Below are 10,059 nucleotides of genomic sequence, written 5' to 3'. Positions count from 1 at the left end.
CAACTCATTATAATGAAGCTGGTGTAGAAGAATGGAAATTGAAAGCAACAACTGACTGGGAAGGGGCAGTTAAATGAGGACAGAGTCAGCCCCAGCTCTGGCAGAGGGTGGAAGGCTGTACATCTGGACCCCCATGCATCTAAGTCCAGGATTGCGGAGGGCACTGCCCAGGCTGAAGTTATGCAAGGCCTTCCCATCACTGGGGTGAGTAACCATCATTTACTCATTCATTCCACCAAAATTCCTTGAACCCCTATAATGTGCCAGGCACTAATCCAAGCACTGAAAAGAAAAAACAGACAAATAATAAGAACACCCAACCCTTTGTGTGAACCAGAGCAATAGAGTCCGCCCTACCTGGAGGAGAGGGAGTTTCCTGGCAGGGCATGGTCAGAGGGAACCCTCAACCCCTACTTCTCTCATTCCTAGCTCTGGTAGACACATGTATGGCAGTTATACATGCGATAGGGACATATCTGCTTCCTTAATAGAGATATCACTATAAAGAACAATGATATTTTCCCCTGCCTTCTAGTTTATACAGTTCAACTCACAAACTTTTATTGGGTGCCAATTCTATGCCTGGAACTGGAGCTCCGGTGATGAACATTTTCTTAAAAAGCATTGCCCCTGCCCTCGGCGTGGTAGGAATGGGAAATCCATGCAATTTCAAATCCGGACATTGCTGCCAGAGACCTGAGTCCTCCACAGGTTCCTGCAGAGGTTGGAGAGTGGTCTCCCCACCAGGGCAAAGTGGTGATGACACTGGTCAGGGTGACCAAAGCCGACCCATGCCAGCTCTGCAGCCCTCCACTCACTACGTCCAAGGGCTGAGTTTCAATAGGGAAAGCCTTTTTGATTTTGCGTCATAAAAAAGAAGTTCAGCCCTCTCTTCGGCAGCACATACACTAAAATTAGAGCAATACAGAGAAGATTAGAGCAGCCCTGGGCAAGGATAACATGCAAATTCAAGAAGCGCTTCATATTTTTGTGACTAGGTGGACCCAGAGTATTCCTAGGGAAGTGAAATGCTATGTATGATACTATCACCATGGATACAGGTTCTTATACATTTGCCCAAACCCTTAGAATGTATGTCAAGAATGAACCTCAAATGTAAACTATGGATTTGGGGTGAAAATGATGTGTCATTGTGGCTTCATCTATTGTAAGAAATGTCCCACTGTGGCGGAGGATGTTGATGATGCGGAAGGTTATGCATGTGTGGGGGCAGGGGGCATGTGGGAAATCTTTGTACCTTCCGCTCAGTTTTACTATGTACCTAAAACTGCTTAAAAAAAATAAAGTCTCAATTAAAAGAAAAATGCCTAAAAACAAAGAAGTTCAGGCAGGCTAGCAGCTGAGTAAACTGCCTGGAACAGCCAGACAGACATGAGACAGGCCCCTGTGATGCTCTGCAGGAGCCTGAGGAAGTTCTAACAGTGCCAGGGGCCCGGGAGCCCTCACAGCCCTTCCCTCCTCATCTGGAAGGGGCAGGGAGTGGAAACCAGTGCATCTTAGTCTGATTTTCTGCTCTTACGTTAATGCTTTGAAAAAACACCTAAGTAATCTCACAAGTCCAGTACTATAATTTACTTTTTGACATATTAATAATTAGGGAAAAAATACACCCAAACAAATTTCTTACACTGCAAATCTTTTTGTTTTTAAATGTGTTCCTCTGGGCTGATAAGGAAAAAGAAGATTCCATTCGTTATTCAAGATAACCAGTGTTATGCTCATGACTGCGCTCCTGGGATGGTACTGTTGTGTCTTAAAAGTGCAGATTTCTGTTTCATGAGAGACAATAAGTCATGTCCAAACCTGGATATCCTTGGTCTAGAATCTCTGCTTCTTGGAATAGTTGCTCGCCTTGAAAAGTTCAAAATGTCAGCCTAATCAAGGCCTTAGCTAGCCAAGTGTCTGTCTACTCAGCCACAGGATGTTGGGTGTCGGGTAGCAATCTGTACAGAGCCCTCCATCTGTTTGTGTTTTCCAGAAAGGATAATGGCTGCTAGCGTCCTGCTGGGGCCTCCCCACCCTCCACCCCCACCCTGATTTGCAACCTGGATCCCAGGGGGATTGCCCAGGAAGCTCCTCTCATCCGTACTGGCCCAGGGCAGAACTTCTCACCACCTCACGCTCTGGCTTCCTATTGCCTCATTCTTAGAGAATGGGTCTTGAACAAAAGTTAGTCTGCCCGGAACTGTTCCTGAGTAGCAATTTGATCATGACATTAATCTAAGGGGTTTTGTTACTTTCACCACCTGGAGACCTCAGTGAGGTTTTAGGCTTTGTTTATGAGACCCAAACAGTGTCACTATTGTCCTTGGCTAGAGCAACCAAGTCAAAACATTAAACATCGATGCAACAACTGTTTGCAGATGCACTTGAGGGCTGGGTGGCTTTTTCATTTGTTTCTTTGGCTAGCTTGTTGATTAAAGCAGCTGGAGCAGTTGAACAGGTATGGGAGGGCAGGATCAGCTCAGGGCCTGCTCTCAGCGTCAACTGCAAGATTTTATATCAAGGTTAATGCCTTGAGAAGGAATGAGGTTAGCTGTTAAAGGAAGCTGAACTCACCCTTGGAGAGAACAGTCAATACAAGAAAAACAAAAGTATGAACAGAGGAGCATTCAAATCTGCCCTGCCTACCACTCACCGGGGGCTGCAAATAAGAAAACATGCTCCGATGTTTTACTCAAATCCATTCAATCTTTGTGTGTGTGTAAAGGCACTTTTTCCTAGTTTTCAAAGTCTGAACCATCATTTTAATAACCAAAAATTCAAGTTAGCCATGTGAGATTGGGATAATATAAAATAGGTCCCCACCCAGAACTGACGACTCCTTCCTGGGCCCCTGCAGCACTTTCTGTTGTACCTGGTCATGAACGTGGCCCGGTGTCTTCTGCATTACAGCACATATTTCTGCCTTCACCTCCCCACGCCCCGTTGAGGGCTGGGGGGACATCTTGATCTTCCTGGTGCCCCTGCCATACTTAGCTCTGAGTTGGCGCATAGTGGGTGCTCAGGATGGGGTGCTCGCAGGCGGGGTCAACATCAAATATACACACTCTGGAGCCAAAGAACCTACTTGGAGCTTCAGCTCTGTGCACCCCAGTGTGTGATCTTGAGCAAGTTACTTTAGCCTTGCTAAGCCTCGGCTTTCTCAAGGAAGAAATTACGGTACCTGCATCCTAGGTTTTTCACAAGAGATAAATTTGATAACCCTAGGACATGGCAAGCACTCAAACCGTTTAGGATGTTATCAGTGACTAAATCATAATGATCTAGACAGAAATGTTCATCAATGTTGGTAAAACAATTACTTATGAAATGTTCAGGCAAAGGGAAACCTACTGATTTAAACCAGCGCTTAGAGAAGATGGGAATGTTAGGAGGTGGGTGTTAGGAAAGAGGTAACCGTTGCCGGTCCAGTATCATGAAGAAGGCTTTGAAGAATGGAAGCTTCAGGAGCTCTTGGTTGAAGGGAGAATCTGATGAGTTTGCCTGGGAGGGTCTTACAGGCAAGTAGGAGAATCCCAGAAAATTGCTCTGTGCCTCACTCTCTGAGTTCTCTCCTTCCCAAAATAGCACATCCCTGCTGAACTCGGAAAAGGATGGACACTGGTGAGCAGGTGCAGAGCCTGTCATGCAATCAGCTGCCACCTAGCCTTCCCCTAGGGCATCACTCACCTTGTCCCCTACGTGTGATGTGCCCTATAGGTGTACCTGGTTACGCTATTCTGCCCTGAGAGCTGTGAATTCATTGTGCACCAACTGCATGGCTGGGTCTCAGTAATAATGGACAACGTAAGAATGTAATAACCAGAATTGTTGCACGTGCCCATGCTGAAATAAAATAAGCAGACCCACAAGTAAATGGCCCCGAATATCTAAGTTAATTCCAGTGACAAAGAAATGGTGGGTCTGAATTTGGTTTCATCTTCTCCCAATCAGTTTATATCTGGGAAACGTTGGATGTTTTGAACCAAGTCAGTTTCAAAAGTATATTCACAGAAACTATGAACTATAATCCTTAGAAGAAGATAACTGCCAACTAAAAACTCTAAAAAATAAATTTGGGAATAGTTAACTAGTCCATACAACCAGCACATATCAGCCATGAAAATAAGCCCTGGCCCACATGTCCAAGTGTTTAAGATAGCAAACAGGAGATCCACTGTGCCCATTTTACAGATAGGGAAACTAAAACTCTGAGAAATCAAATGACTTACACACATGTGCACACAGACACACACAATGTATAAATTTCTCCATCTCGGTGGAAGGAGCATGTGCCACTTTGCCACGATCGCTTTTGACGTTAAATCTTGGCTATTTCACATGGCCTCGAAACCCAGTGTGCTTTCCTCTTGGATTAACTGAACTATTGGCACAAAAGCCTTAACTTGTTCTTAATCTTCTCTTTGAAATGCTGACTTAAAGAATCAGTGACCTGCCAACAGGTCGCAGGCACAGATGGAAACAGTCAACAGGCACATTTCTTTGGCAACAGAAAGCCTCCATGTCAGAGATTCAGGACCAGATTTCATGGAGCCCATGTCAGAGCCAGCACACCATGGTTAGAGACCAAAGCGGAGGCAGAGATAAGTGGAGATTATCTGGGGAGGCAGCAGATACCATCAGGAAAGAGCACCGTGGCGGAGCTGAGACTGCAAAGACGAGGACGGCCCTCTTGTGTAATTTGGACTGGGTGGAATTCTCTGTGAAAGAGAACCGCAGAGGTGGCACTTCCCACAAGCCTATTGTTATCCTTACCATCATTGTATGAGGTGGCAACCATCTCCACCCCACTGGGCTAAACAGCAGCTAGGAATCAGAATCTGTGAGTATTGCCTGGTAGAACTAGACTAATATCTCCAGTTATCACACGACCTTTCTGCCCAACGTAGACACAGGCAAAACAACTTCCTTAGTCACGGGAACAAGGTGCTCAAATACCCCAAACTCTCTCAGAGTATTCAGAGGCAGCTGGTGGGAACTCGTGCTTCGTGTGCATACAGTGAGCTCCAAATTCCTCCCCGTTATAAAAACAGAGTTCTCTCCATCCTCCCCCACAACTGCCTAACATCACACACGCTGTCTTACTCATCTCCTGCTGCCCCCACAGTTTTCTCTCGCTGCTGCCCTTAATGATTATTGGCACCTGATCACCAAACAATAAAAATGTCTCTGATAGAAGAGAGGAAAAGAGCCCACCGTGATTTTTAAACATTTTATTTACTTTATTTTTATTTTTTTGTGGGGAAGTTTGGCCCTGTGCTAACATCTGTTGCCAATCTTCCTCTTTCCTTGCTTGAGGAAGATTGGCCCTGAGCAAACTTCTGTACCAATCTTCCTCTATTTTATGTGGGATGCTGCCACAGCATGGCTGATGAGCAGTGCTAGGTCCACACCTGGGATCCGAACCTGTGAAGGTCAGGCAGCCAACCAAAGCGGAGCACACAAACAACCACTACACCACTGGGCCGGCACCCCCATGGCGATTTTCTCTGGGATCAGGTTCTCAGACACCATCAACATTTTGTAAGCTGCTTTAAAGGTGATGTGGAAATGACCACAGAGGAAAGGCACAAAGGTAGTGACTGTGAAACTAAGGAAGGCCCTGGACACCCAGAGCCTGGTGCCACCTGACCTGCTTCCAGAGGCAGGCTCAGAGGTTGGCATGAGGCAACCTAGATTAGGTTGAGGGAGTGGTGCGCTATGGAGCAGTGAGGCCGGTGGTGGAGATGGTCCCTGTATCCCACAGGAGGGAGCACAACTGCCAAAGCATCCCTCCTGGGCTCGCAAGTAAGGAGAAATCATCGCACAACTAGACCGGTGGAAATGTAAGTGACTCTATGCCAAGTTCCATCTTGGGCCTGGACATTTGCGTCATGATGACAAATAGGTGAGAACAGGCATGTGGAAGGCTGATAGACAAGTGGAGGTGACTGTGGATTAAGCTAACTCATCAGCTCAATCATGCCATCAGCAAGAAGTAGGTCAGAGGGGCCCTCCTAACCCAAACTCAAATATATTAATTATAATCCTGACCCCTATTTCTTAATGAATAACAGAAATGTGGAGGAGCATTTATTTCATGTTGTCAAGGGGGAAAAAAAGCCATTTCAGGTAGAGTCTCTTTGTTTACTGCTCTAGAGAGGAAAAAAATCCGATGTGAAAAAACATTAAGGACTAAATGAATTGGAAACAAAGCCAAAGAAGGAGGCCTTTATTCTCGCTAAGCCTGGTTTTGGCTTGGCTTTCTTTTGGAAATTCCCCTTATTTTGAAGCCAGGAACCTCAGAAAGGGCCAGCTTCACGAGGCAAGGAACATGGGAGGAAGGGGAAGGGGGTTCCAGTGCGCACAGTGGGAAATGCACGCCTTAGCGCCATCACTGTGGGGAGGCAGTAGGTGTGGTAGTTACGGACGTGCATCCTGGAGCTCAACCACCTGTGTTCAGTCTCAGCTCTGCCACTTCCTCGCTGTGTAACCTTGGGCAAGTTACTTAATCTCTCTGGGTTTTGGGTTAACTCACACGTATAAAATTCTACCTACCTCTCACAGGACTATTGTGAGGATTAAATAAGTTAAAACCTAGAGGATGTGAATGTAGTGATTTCTGGCCATTTTGACTGGTCACAAATAATAGAAATAGATTGCTACAGAGAGCCACTGCATATTTTCAACCAACCATTTGCTTCTCCCCTGGCATCATGACATCAGCTAAGAAGAAAAAAAGGCTCAATGTAGAGAGAACAAAAGCTATTTTGCAGATTTTCTGGGTTCTCAGAAAGTGACATCATGTCAGGGCTATGTCGAGTTCATTGTCCAATCATTTGGTAAATATTTGATGGTAGCGTCGAAGTGTTGGAGGTACCAGCCTTCGGCCGAGGAAGAAGGCAGACACACTCCCACCTGCATGATGCTTAGACCACAGCAGAAGAGGAGGACATCATAAGTAACCTCAACATACGGTGATGATTGTGGTAAGAGGGTAAGTACGGGATTCTGGCTGCTGACCAGGTGGAAGGCTGTGTCTTGAACAGCCCTGGGCCCCTCGATAGGTTCCCTGCTGTGCCCAGCACAGGTCAGGCACATAATAGGTGCTCGATAAACGTTTATGGAATTAATGGATATGGCACTTATTGTGCTGCTTTGTACGTCTCATGCTGTCCTTTATCTCATAATCTTCAGAGCAAGAATACATCTCCCTCATTTTTGTGTCCACAGCACCTAACATCTTGCCTAGCACAGACCATAGAGTTGATAAATGGTTGTTGAATTGATCTGAATGACTCATAAAACCTAAGGTGTCTCTCCTCTGTTCAACTGTAGAGGTCTTTCTTACTTGAACCCAAAGAAGTGAGAAATTTGACCACATCGGTAGCCACGTCATTTTTAGGAGGTGGGTCTCTCAGCACCCATCAAAATTCCATATGTAACTGGTTTTCTGCTCACTCCAGTTTCCAGGACCTCTTCTTTCTCATTAAAATTCTCCTTCTTTAGTGTCAGGGTCCAATCCTATCCTCCCCATCTCTCTGGACATTGATCTGTTTTTTTTCCCTGGGTCATCTTCCTCCTCCAGCCACAAAAGAGGGTTGCCTCCTAGCCTCCGTCTGGGCCCACTGGTAGCTATTGTTTCTGTTGGACCACTAACTTTATCACCCTGCTCCCTCCAATAGCAGACTCGCCCCCTGGTCCCAGGAGTGGGCATGATCCAAGCCTGGGCACATGACTCAGAGCCAGCTATGTGCCCCAACTAGGGACAACTGAAGTCCTTCCCTGGCCTGATGGTCAGACTCTGGTGTGATGAAGCTGAGAGGATGTGGTTCTGGGGCTGGTGGTAGCATCCAGGCCCTACCACATGGAGTCCACCTGCAGAAAAAAATGAAGACCAGCTGAAAGGAGAGCTTGGAGGAAGAGCAAGCAAGAGCAAGAGAGAGACCCAGTCTTGGAGGTCCTGGCTTCTATAGCCCTTCCCCTGGGCTATAAGCCTCCCAGATTCGTAAACCTATACATTCCCATTTAATCTGAGATAGGCTGAGCAGGTTGCTGTTGCTTGCCAACGGATTTGCTGTCACTGCAGACCCTCCTTTGAACACCTTGTCCAATTTTACATCTTTGACCAAACCTCTAGGCAAATGGCTTCCAATTTCTATCCCTAGCCTCAATCTCTTTCCAAGCCTTGGAGCCCCATTTCCCACTCACTATGCTAGACATTTTTCCTGGAGGTCCCACTGGCTCCTCAACTTCAACATATTTAAAATTCATCATTTGTGAGCTACCAACCTTCTCTTCCAGGCCGTATCTTCACCTATGGTACCACCTTTCTCTGCCCCAAGACCTTACTGCTGTCTCTCCTTCCTGCTCCCCCTCCCCCCCAGCCATGCCCCAATCAGGCACTAAGTCCTGCAGCTTTTGTCACCTACAGCTGTCCTTCCTTTCTATTCCTTGGCCACCATGTGGGGTAGCGGCTTAGCTTCTTGATGTGTCCCCTGACTCAATCCTTCTGACGTACCATGACCAGAAGCGTAAGCTTCTTAAGGTACCGTCTGCTGAATCAAGTCCAGACTTCTTAGCAGACCCACAAAGCTGCCCACGAGCCGTCTTTCTTGTTTCCAGCCACAATTCTCACCTACAAGACCCTTGCTCTCTTCACCCTTTACATGTGGCCCCGCTCTGCTCACACCAGCTCAGCCCTGGGCTCTTCCCTTCCTCTCTCTGCCATTCCTCTGTGATCCGTGTCAGACACTGCTTTCCTCCAGAGAATCTTCTCTCATCACCCCAAGGGAAAGTGAACTCTCTCCTCCGAGTTCTCAAATACCTTTTATATCTTTAAACAAAGCTTTATAGACATGGAGGACCCACCATGGGGATATTGCCACAGATAAAGCAGTGTCTGCTGGCACAGAGCTCTCAACTGACTAAGGAGAGACATGGCAACATACCCTACATGACCTGTAATGCCTTCTCCCATGGAAGCTTATGTGTTTGTCTCGGCTCCCTGACTAGCTTGCAAGATTTTTTTAGAAAAGAAACTCATAACATAGTTCCTGGTACATTGCCCTACACATGGTAATCCCGCAATAAATATTTATTAACCTGTATGAGGCAGGATCTTGGTTAACAAATCTATAAAGGATAGGAGATGTGAAACAAATATTATTCTTAAAATTAAGGTCCAGGCTTAAGACCAATCTTTTTGATGTCATTTTAGTAGCCGTCTATGAAGTTTACCAAATTCTGAACACCCGGTCACTGACACATCACCACAAGCTCCCTCTGCAGCATGTGTCCTGCTATTCCCCTCGTGACAGGGAGCAGGAGTCATTTCATGGTTTGTTTGTAGTTGATTTCAGACTATGAGTTACTACCGTACAGTAATGATTACCCTATAAGGGAAATGGTTTAGGATGCATTACCACTGGGCCAATATCATAAACCTGCTTCCAGGGTGGAAAGAACTTCGCTTATTCAGGAACTACTTCCTGGCTTGAAAGCTCTGTCCAAGAGAGGAATTGGTGTACTAGGGTGAAGCATCATCCATTAGAGGCAGCAAGTGACCGGATGGTCGCAGGCTAACGTTCTAGAGCATTTGTGAACTCGGCTATTTTATAAAATGTCAATCGATGAATTATCTAAAAAGGAATAAAGCTCCCTATGCACACGCCTTTAAACTGGTTATTTCACTAATTTTTTTTTATACTTCTGAGGAATCTCACACCTAGTTATCTTTTCCTGCCTTTTTAGAGAGCTGTCTCTCTATGCTGGGATTCATATTTTTTCCCAAGTGCAAAACTTTGGGAGCTAATCAGTACATTTGAACTGATACAGTACATGCACTTCAAACCCATAGCTAATTTTCTGAGTTAAAGATAACTGTTCGATGGACTGACCATGACATGCCTAAATATTATGGGGTTTTTTATTTGCATGAAACAAAATTTGTAATACGTAACATTGTTAGGATTGCTTTATATCCATTCCAAAATGCTGACAGAAAATCATTCAAATGTTTAAAATTGGGACAGTAAGCAGGAGTGATGATATGTT

At 45.7% G+C, this 10,059-nt stretch overlaps 1 non-coding gene across 1 annotated transcript; it reads left to right on the top strand.

Moving 5' to 3' along the window:
* Positions 1 to 884: 884 nt before the first annotated feature.
* LOC123277780 (U6 spliceosomal RNA) lies at positions 885 to 990 on the top strand. The gene has a single exon (XR_006514996.1). It is a non-coding gene; the product is annotated as a U6 spliceosomal RNA (small nuclear RNA).
* Positions 991 to 10,059: the final 9,069 nt, after the last annotated feature.

This window comes from Equus asinus, chromosome 16 (genome assembly GCF_041296235.1).
Source record: "Equus asinus isolate D_3611 breed Donkey chromosome 16, EquAss-T2T_v2, whole genome shotgun sequence".
NCBI lineage: Eukaryota > Metazoa > Chordata > Mammalia > Perissodactyla > Equidae > Equus > Equus asinus.
This window is presented reverse-complemented; position numbering and strand designations above follow the sequence as displayed.